This window comes from Mesoplodon densirostris, chromosome 18, assembly GCF_025265405.1.
Source record: "Mesoplodon densirostris isolate mMesDen1 chromosome 18, mMesDen1 primary haplotype, whole genome shotgun sequence".
Taxonomy (NCBI): domain Eukaryota; kingdom Metazoa; phylum Chordata; class Mammalia; order Artiodactyla; family Ziphiidae; genus Mesoplodon; species Mesoplodon densirostris.
In genome coordinates this window covers 1,831,600-1,841,541 of record NC_082678.1, presented here as the reverse complement: position 1 = coordinate 1,841,541, position 9,942 = coordinate 1,831,600, and the positions used below count along the sequence as shown (strand labels likewise).

Here is a 9,942-nt window from a genome sequence, read left to right as displayed (position 1 = left end):
AACTGAGCCCTAGCTCCACCCATTTGCTGAGTGACCTTGGGCTAGTCGTTTCCACTCCCTAAGCCCCAATTTCCTCAACTTGCTCAAATTTGAATGTCTGAGTGTGTCTCCTGAGCATAGGCGATCCTGGTTGTTCCCAGTTCTGGAACAGAGCAGAACATGGGCTTTGCAGCCAGACCATCTTTGTTAGAATCTCCAACCTGCCACTGCCCAGTTAAGGGACTTCAACAAATTTCTTCATGTGTAAAATGGAGATAACAGACCAACCTCATAGCGTTGTGAGAATTAAATACATTTAGAACAGCTCCTGGCACAAAGTAGGAGCTTGGTGTGTTGGCTGTTATTGATTACATGTACATCTGAATATGTATGGGTGTGTGTGCACACGTGTACATGTGTGGGGAGGTATGACTGAAAGTGGGCATGGGTATTTGCATCTCCACGTGTGTCTTCACTGGACTATAGGGCCTCTCGTTTCCTTTTAAGGTCTCTTATATGAAATTCTGAAATATAAGCACCCCCTGCCTGCAGCTCCTCCAAAGCTTCTGGGATCATCCCTGGAGTGAAGGTGACCTTCCTTCTCTACCTCCCAAAGTGTTTTTCATTCCTACCTCTTAGTGTCTCAAGGCCCCCAGTGCCCCTGCAGAAAGAGTGCCCCTTGGGGTCCTCCCACAGCTGGGACACTGGCTTGCCTGGGTCCCTCTGCTCTGACCCCCTTTCTTTCCTTCACCCTCCACGCTTCATTCTAGTGTCACTTGGAAACTTCAGATACCTCTTGGAGATTCAGGAAGGAGACCAAGAAGGAAGAGTCAGGGTGTGTGTGTGTGTGTGTGTGTGTGTGTGTGTGTGTGTGTGTGTTGGGGGCAGGGAAGGGTTAGGACAGAGGAAAGATTTCTCCAAATCATCAGTTGCTTTAAAAGAAAGCCTATATTTAGCTAGACTTAGAGGGTTTGTAAATATGTATTTTGCAAAGCAGACAGCCATAGCCGTCGGAGCTCCAGAGATATACAGGGAGGTCAAAGAAAAAACAATAACTGGAAAGATTGAGCAATATTATTCTGTCATCAGCAGATTCGAAGAACTCTCTCCTGCCTGCTCCAACTGCTATTATTACACATTCCTGTGTTTTGATGTTGGTTTCTATTTTTCATCTGCTCTCTGGATCTGCAGTGGATGCCTGGGGAAGAGACTGGCTCTCAGAGTCACCTTCCCACCAGCCTTTGCCTCACCTGCCCAAGATCAAAGGAGAGAGAATCCTGGCTCTGCCAGCTCCCCTCCCAACTGGTTCCACCGGGGGCTCGGCCAGGCTGCATGCGCCTGGCCTAGGTACTGTCTGCAAAGCCAGCTTTCAGGCTCCACACTCAATCCTTTGCACTTCAGGTGGCCTTGAGGGTGAGGGTTGGGTGACAAATTTTGCCACTTCGGGGCAGTTCTACTTTAGAGAACTCTTCTTTCTGAGAGAAAAAAAAAAAGAAAAAGAATTTACACTTACTTTTTTACTTTTGGTTTGAAAAGTTTCTTTAAAAATAAGAAAAGTTCAGGGAATTCCACGGCAGTCCAGTGGTTAGGACTTGGTGTTATCACTTCCATGGGCTCAGGTTTGATTCCTGGTAGGGGCCAAAAAAAAAGAAAAGTTCAGAGAATCACATAACAAACAGAATTTATAAATGCTATCAGAGACTTCCCAGATGGTCCAGTGGTTAAGACTCCACACTCCCAATGCAGGGGGCACAGGTTCAATCCCCTTTCTCTCTCTTTTTTTAAAAAAAATAAATTTATTTATTTATTTTTGGCTGTGTTGGGTCTTCGTTTCTGTGCGAGGGTTTTCTCTAGTTGCGGCGAGCTGGGGCCACTCTTCATCGCGGTGCGCGGGCTTCTCACTATCTCGGCCTCTCTTGTTGCGGAGCACAGGCTCCAGATGCGCAGGCTCAGTCGTTGTGGCGCACGGGGCCCAGTTGCTCCGCGGCATGTGGGATCTTCCCGGACCAGGGCTCGAACCCATGTCCCCTGCATTGGCAGGCGGACTCTCAACCACTGCACCACCAGGGAAGCCCCAACCCCCTTTCTCTTTATCCCCAGTCCTGTTGCCCACCTTACCCACTCTCACAAATTTGGAATGCATCCTTTATAGCCCATAATTTTTAAAATTAATTAACTAATTAATTAATTAATATTTTGGCTGCATTGGGTCTTCGTTGCTGCACGTGGGCTTTCTCTAGTTGTGGCGAGCAGGGGCTACCATTGCGGTGCGCGGGCTTCTCATTGCGATGGCTTCTCTTGTTGCAGAGCACGGGCTCTAGGCTCGCGGGCTTCAGTAGTTGTGGCACGTGGGCTTAGTTGCTCCGCGGCATGTGGGATCTTCCCGGACCAGGGCTCAAACCCGTGTCCCCTGCATTGGCAGGCGGATTCTTAACCACTGAGCCGCCAGGGAAGTCCCTAGCCCATAATTCTTAAATTACCATTTTTAATTGTCAGATATACATAACATAAAATTTACTATTTTAACCATTTGAAGTGTACAGTTCATTGGCATTAAGTACACTTGCATTGTTATGCAACCATCGCCATTATCCATCTCCAGAACTTTTTCATCTTTCCAAACTGAAACTCTCTACCCACTAAACAATAACTCCCCAGGCCCCCACCCCCGAGCCCCTGGCAACCACCATTCTACTTCCTGTCTCTATGAATTTGACTACTCTAGGTACAGCATATAAATGGAATCATACCGTATTTGTCCTTTTGTGACTGGCTTATTTCAAATAGCATAATGTCCTCAGGATTCACCCACGTTGTAACATATGTCAGAATTTCCTTACCTTTTAAGTCTAGCCCATAATTTCATATTTTCCCTACACATTTAAGTATTCATAAAGCAGCATATGGTAATGCTTTCTGTATTATTAAAATGTATATAACGACCATCATGCTGTGTGTATCATTCTGTGTCTTTTTTTCACTTGAGGTGTTTTCCACGCTGCAGCCACATTAATACATGTGGCTTTGGTTCACTCATATCAACTTCTGTTTTCTATGTCATCATATGAATAAGCCACAACTTATTTACCAGTTCCTCTACTAATGGGCCTTTTAGTTGTTTCTATGTTTTGCTGTTATAAGCAGGGCTGCGATGAGCACCCTTGTGCTTGTCTAACCCATCTCTGGAGTGTACAGCTCGGAGCAGGAAGCCAGGGTTGCAGGCACCCTGTCACCGAGACTAGTACTGCCAAGCTGCTCTCTCAGCCAGTTTATGCTTTCACCACCAGCATTTGTACAAGATGTCCTGGCTGACCACATCCTTGCCAACATCTGCTCTCGTTAGACTTTCTATTTTTGCCAATCTGATGGGTGTGAAGTGGTACCTCATTTGAATCTGCATTCCCTGCCTCTGAGGTAGAACATCTTATCATGCTTATTGGCCATCTGGGTTTCCTCCAGGCAAATTGCTTACGTCCACATCCTTTGCTCTCCAGTGCAGCTGTTGATACAAGTTACAGAAAGCCCAGCTAGGAGTGGTTTAAGCAAAAAAGGGAATTTTATTATCTCACATAACAAGGAGTCCTAGGTTTGGTTCATTTAGAGACTCAACTATGACATCAAGGAAGAGGTTCTGTCCATCTTGCTATAAGACCTTCCTCATCATGTTGGTTTGCTTCCTAGACTGGCCCCACCATGGTCCATGATGGCTGCCTCAGCTCCGGGTGTCTCACGCAGACAACAGTGTCCAGAGGCAGAAGAAAGTGGATGCTTTCTTCTCAGTGTCTTTTTTCCTAGACGCCCACAGGAGCTCTTCCTTCTGGTCTCAGTGGACAGAACTGCATACATGTCCACACCTAAACTAATCGTTGACCAGAGGAACTGTATTATCATGCTCTATTTAGACCAATCACCGTTCACCTGATGGGGATGGGGAAGGCCCAGCCTCACCCAAAGCCTAGACCCCTGACTTTTGAATCAGGATTCTGTTAGCAAGGAATAAGGGAAAGACTGACATTTGGGGTGGCACTCAAAAGTTCTGTGCTTGCTTTATTGATGCGCAGGAGGTCTTTATATATCCTGGATACTAACTTTTTATCTGCTTTATGTGCTGCCGATATTATCACCTAGGCTGTTGCTTGTCTTTTAACTTTGTTTATAATGTCATTTTCATAGAAGAAAGCTTTTTTTTTTTTTTTGGTAATGTAATGAAATCAATCTTTGGTGAGTTGTGTCTCTCATCTAAGAAATCTTTTCCTACTCTGAGATCTCCGACATTTTCTTCTAATTATTTTAAAGTTTTGTTTCTCACTTTTAGGTCTTTAATCCATCTGGAATTAATATTTATGGATGAAAAGTCAACTGTCACAACACTTTTTATTGAGTTGCCTATTCTCTCTCATTAAGTGGCAATGCCACTGCCATCATAAATCACATTCCCACATATGCTTGGATCTGTTTCTGGGCACTCTATTCTATTGAGATCTTTGTCTAGCCCAGCACCAATACCACCTTGTTTTCATTACTATCACTTTCAAATAAGTCTTCCTTTCAGAATTGTCTAGTCTATTCTTGGTCCTCAGCAATCCCATATGAATTTTAGAATCATTTTGCCTAGCTCTTTGAAAACTCCTGTTAGAATATTCAGCGGACTTGCCTTGAATCGACATATTTATATGGAGAGAACTGTCTTAGTGACATCGAAGCTTCTCATCCCTAAACTTAATACATCTCTCCATCTCTCAATTTATTCTTTTTTTAGCCTATAGTTTGTATGGTTTTATAGCCTAAAGTTTTTCTTCACAAATATCTTCAAATATCTTTTCTAATAGTTTTCTGGGTTCTGTACAATTGTAATTTTATTGTGAAGGATTTCTTTCTAAAAAGATATTACAGTTTCTAATAAATTATTGCTTGTGTATAGAAACACTGCGGAATTTTGTATTTTATTTGTATTTGGATGTTAAACTTTGTCCAGCAACCTTGCTGATCTCTCTTAATAGCTCTGACAACATGCCTATGGAATCTCTTGGGTTTTCTATATAAATAATCATACCATCTGCAAAAAAAAGCCTGAGTCTTTGTTTCTTTCTTTTTTTCCTTTTTTTTGGTCCCAAGGTTTAAGGTGAAAATATTACAGCACAGCAGAGTCAACTGGCTCTATGGTGTTTTGAAATTCATCCCAACTGTGGGCTGAGCGATCTGCAGATTGGACAGATTGCCAAAGTTCAAGAGCTTCAGCATTTCCTTAGTGTCAGGATCTACTTCAGTGATCTCCTGATCCAGGGCTGAGACCTCAGGCACATAATTCTCTCTCCTCTCTCTCTCCTCCTGCAGCTTAATGGAGACACTTCTCACTGGGCCTCTCTGAAACTGCTTCATCAGAGGTGTGACATAGCCTGCTTTCTCCTTGCGAAGCTTCTTGCTGGGAATAATGGCCATCTCCTCGCACACACGCTTTTTGGTGCAGAATTCATTGCCCAGGAACTTGTATTATTTCTCATTGATGACCCGGGCCACCTTCTTCACGGTTTTGGTGCCAACGCGGCCCATGTTGGCAGGTCCTTGGTAAAAGAGTGAGATTTTGTTTCTTTTATTTCCTAATCCTCTATCACTGAGTGGTAGCTTCTAAATCTGACCTCTCCCAGCTCTTGGGCTGTGCCAGTGGGCTGGCCCTGGGCAGCTATTGCCTTGCACTGTCAGTTATAAATAAAAGACCCCTTACTCTCTCCAGAGCTTTACAGTTTACAAAGCACTTTTGCTTCCGTTCTCATGGATCCATATTGCCCCCACTTTACAGAAAGGGAAGGGCTGTAAGCTCCAAGTCCAGCGATCTAGCTGTGCGGAATACTCCGCTGTGAAGCCTCAGACAGTCCCTCTCCTTCTGTGTTTCTCCTCTAAGCTAAAAAGTTTGGCCAGGGATGGTCTCTGGCATTCTCAGACTCATGATTGATAGCTCTGGGCGGCCACAGGGCTCCAGGAACCCCTCTGAAGACTGAAGTTCACAGATAAAAGGGGGGTACGATTCTGGGAACACTTAGGTCCTCAGGCTGGTGCCCCCAAACGTCGTGGGGGTGGGGAAAAATGGAAATGTTTCAAGTCGGAGAAATGATATAAATGATGGGGAGAGTGGGAAACAGGGCATTGCGTCCAGTCCCCTGCCCCCACGCGGGTTCTCCTCCCTGTTTGGAAGAACATCCTCCGGACCCGGAAGGGGAGGACGAGGAAGGGCTAGAGGCCGTGGGTGCCCTCTTCCGTCGCCCCCTCTAGCCGCCGAGCTCAGCAAGCACCTCTGACGCGTATCCGTCGCCTGGGGCGGGGCTCTCTGTTGCCCTTCCAACGGGCCACCCGGCTCGGGCCCCATATTGCGCAGGCGCAAGTCCGGGCTAGAACCGGCGAATGCGCCCTCTCGTGGCAGACTGTCAGATCGCACCCTTTGTTGTAGTGCTGGAGGCGGCCAAGAGGATGCAGGAGAAAGATGTGGGTGGAGTCTGGGAGGCAGACGCGACAGTCAGATCCCAATGGCGAGAAGCCCTTTCCTTTGTCCCTCGTGCCAACATCTAACCCTCCGTTTTAGATGTAGATGAAGAAAATACGGCTCTCAGAGATAAAAAAAAAAACACAGGTTCATAGAGACGGAAGTGGAATGAGAGAGTTGGGGAGATGATATATTATTCAATCAATCATTCGTTTATTCAGCAAACATTCATTGAGATGGGGAGAGACAGGGACAAAGGACCAAAGGGATTAAACGGAGACATTGACGGGCCAAGATGGGACAGAAAGCTAGGGAGACAGGTGCGGAAGGCAAAGCAGCAGGGACAGAGAATCAGCTAGCTGAGGTCAGGGCTGGAGTAGCAGGAATAAAGCAGAGGCATGGGAACCTGGGCTGGGCTTTTGGAGACAAGGCGGAGAAAAACCCAGATGCAGAAATGACCCTCCAGTTCACCCAGATGGATGCTCCAGCTGGATTGGACAAAATCAGGAGCTCAAGATGGGGCTCCTATGACCACCTATGAAGTGGCCTTGCCAAAGAAAGTGGAATATACACCTGATCAGGACTCTCGATCCAACTACAATTTACAAGAAAAAACAATGTCCAGGCAATACAATTTATAAGAAGTACAGAGGTCAGAGGAATATTTTAAAGAACACAGTAGAGATGCAATCAGCAAAATCCAGACTGGGAAATTACACGACAAATGACCTGGTTACCCCAAGGGCAGAGAGAGAGAGAGAGAGAGAGAGAGAGAGAGAGAGAGAGAGAGAGTTTGGAGGGGGACTCCAAAGATTTAAAGAGATTTCAAAGAGACTTATCAATCAGTTGCAATGTGTGCATCTTATTTGGATCCTGATTCAAACAAGCACATTGTAAAAAAAAAAAAAAGACATTTATGAGAAATTGGAAATTTGAGCACTATAGATCTGATATTAAGGAATTATTATTAACCTTATGGTAAAATAATGTCATTGGGTAGTTTAATTGTGATTATATTTTTAAAAAGTCATTATCTTTCAAAGATTCACACTGAAATATTGACAGAGGAAATTAACTGGGAGGGCTCTAGATGAAATGAGATTGGCCATAAGTTGATCATTGTTGAAGCTGGCTGATTGATATATGGGGACTCATTATATTATTCTATATACTTTAGTTTTATTTTAAAATTTCCAGAATAGGTTTAAAGACCCTGTGACACCCCACCACCACCACCCTTAAGCCTCAAGGAACAGAAGGCACTCAGTGTTATAGCAGCAGATTGCAATCCAGACAGCTCTGAGGTGGGGAGGTCATCTGTGGGGCAGAGGAGATTTTCAAGGGACTTCCAGATGGCTCCTGGCCCAGTCCCTGGTTCCCTTGATTTTGGGGAGAGAGAGAAGGATCAGTAAGAAAGGCTGGCCTCAGTGGGCCTGGTGACACTGGGTTTGGGCAATGCCACCTTAAGACAGCTGAGGGTGTGATTGGGTGGCTCTAAAAATAGCAGGAGAGGCAGAAGCCAGGGAGGGAGGGAATCACATGAAGCCACTGAGGGGCTGAGGCCTGGGCAGCTAGCCAGGCTCTGGCACCTCTACCTGCTCCCCCAGAGCCCTCTGACTTTCCTCTGCCTCCTTTCTTCCTCTTGCCCTTCATCTCTGAGAAGACAGAGAGGTACCAAGGTGACTCTGGGACATACCCTGCCCTGTCTGAGAGCCTAAGTGGACACTCATTCTGGAATTTGCTGGCTATCCAAGGACAGATGGGATGGTCATGTGGGGAGAGACAGGAAGGGACAAGGACTGAATAACTTGCCCACTGGTCACCCCAATCTGCAGGCCAACACCCTCCCTCTCAGGCTGACTCAGGGCAGGTCCCAGATGTCCTTGCCTGGGGCATTCGCCTATGGGGGTGAGGTGGCAGCCCCCCATGTCTCAAGGCCCAGGAAGAATGCTCACACAGGTACCGAGGATTTTGGAACGCTGGCACCCACAGTCCCCTGCCTCCTTCTCAGGGCATCTGGGGAGAGTGCCCCTCTGCTTGTTCTGAATGGGTGGTCCAGGGGAAGAAGGGCCCACCGCTTCCATCACACCTGTCCTGAGATCCTTCGGCAGATGCAGGAAGGAAGGGGAAGTGGTACCCCACCGGCAAGGACATCGGCGGCATCCTGGACTGAGTCAGGCACTGGGCTGAGGTCTTTACATGCATTCAGCTGTCTATAGTGTGGCCTCAGGAAAGTTATCCACCCTTCATGCCTCAGTTTTCTCATCTGTAAAATGGGGACAAAGATAATACCTGCTTCATGGAACTGCCGTGGGGATGGGGTGAGTTACTATATGTAAATCTATGTAAAACCTTCAGCATGGTCGCAGGCAGAGGGTAGCTGTCACCACCTGCTGGCATGGAAGCTCCACCTGAGTGGGGGCTGCTCGTGCCCCTCAGTGCCTGGGACATAGCAGGTGCTCTGTAAGTATGTGCTGAACTCATGAGTCTGTGGATTCTTCACAAGGACACCAGGAGGAGAGCCCTGTTCTTGCTGCTTTGTAGCTGTGGAAACAGAGCCTAGAGAGGGCAGATGACGTTTTCAAGGCCATATTCTCCAGTGAATGGGTCAAGGTGAGATTCATGTCCAGGCCTGTAGGCCTCCTTTACTCCTTGTCTCTACCTGGTTAGTTCTGTCCAAGGCTCTCTCTCTCCCCAGACCTGGGGGGCATGCTGGGGGTGCCTAGTCTGAGGAGAGGGCTGGGTGAATGGGTGCCCTCATGTGCTGTTCATGAAGCTGTCACCTCGCCCCCTACACCTACTAGTTGCCAGGCCCTGTGCCAGGTCCAGAGATGCAAAGATCATAAGATTCCAGGCCACCCCACAACACTGTGTGCTTGGCTGTGCCCCACAGGAGGGAGGGCAGAAAGGCTTCAGAGAGGAGAGGATGCCTGTGCTGCGCCTTGAAAGGTGAGTAGAAGGTAGGATGACAGGTAGGATGAGGGCAGGAAGGGAGCTCCAGGCAGAGGGAAGAGCTCACGCAAAGGGGTGTAGACTCAGGAGAGACTATCAGCTTGGGGGGCAGCAGAGGGAGGCAGGGTGGACGCCTGGGGTAGTGTGTGTGTGCGGGGAGGGGCTAAGGAGGAGGAGAGGGGATTCTAGACAGGATGGCCCGGTACAGGCAGGGCCTGAAAGCCATCAGCCGCTGCGGAGCTCAGGGCAGTGGAAGCCATTAGGGTTTTAAGGGGGGCCTCAGGCAGTCAGGTTGGTGGTTTAGAAAATATACTCTGGCCCCAAGAAGGGGATGATTGGAGGGACCTCATCCTGTGAGGAGGGTGTCCACCCTAGATTTAGTGCCTGCTCTGGGTGGGGCAGGGGAGGGTCCCGCTGGCTGAAGCCGGGCCCAGCTGCTCTGGGACATCTTCCCGTCCCTCCCCCTCCCTCCTCCCTCCTCCCTGCTCCCTGCTCCTGTCTCTGTCACTCACAGGCAGGGCCAGGTTGGGACAGCC

General features: G+C 47.7%; 1 pseudogene; it reads right to left on the bottom strand.

Moving 5' to 3' along the window:
- Positions 1-5,136: 5,136 nt before the first annotated feature.
- On the bottom strand, positions 5,137-5,529 carry LOC132478871 (small ribosomal subunit protein eS17-like; annotated as a pseudogene).
- Positions 5,530-9,942: the final 4,413 nt, after the last annotated feature.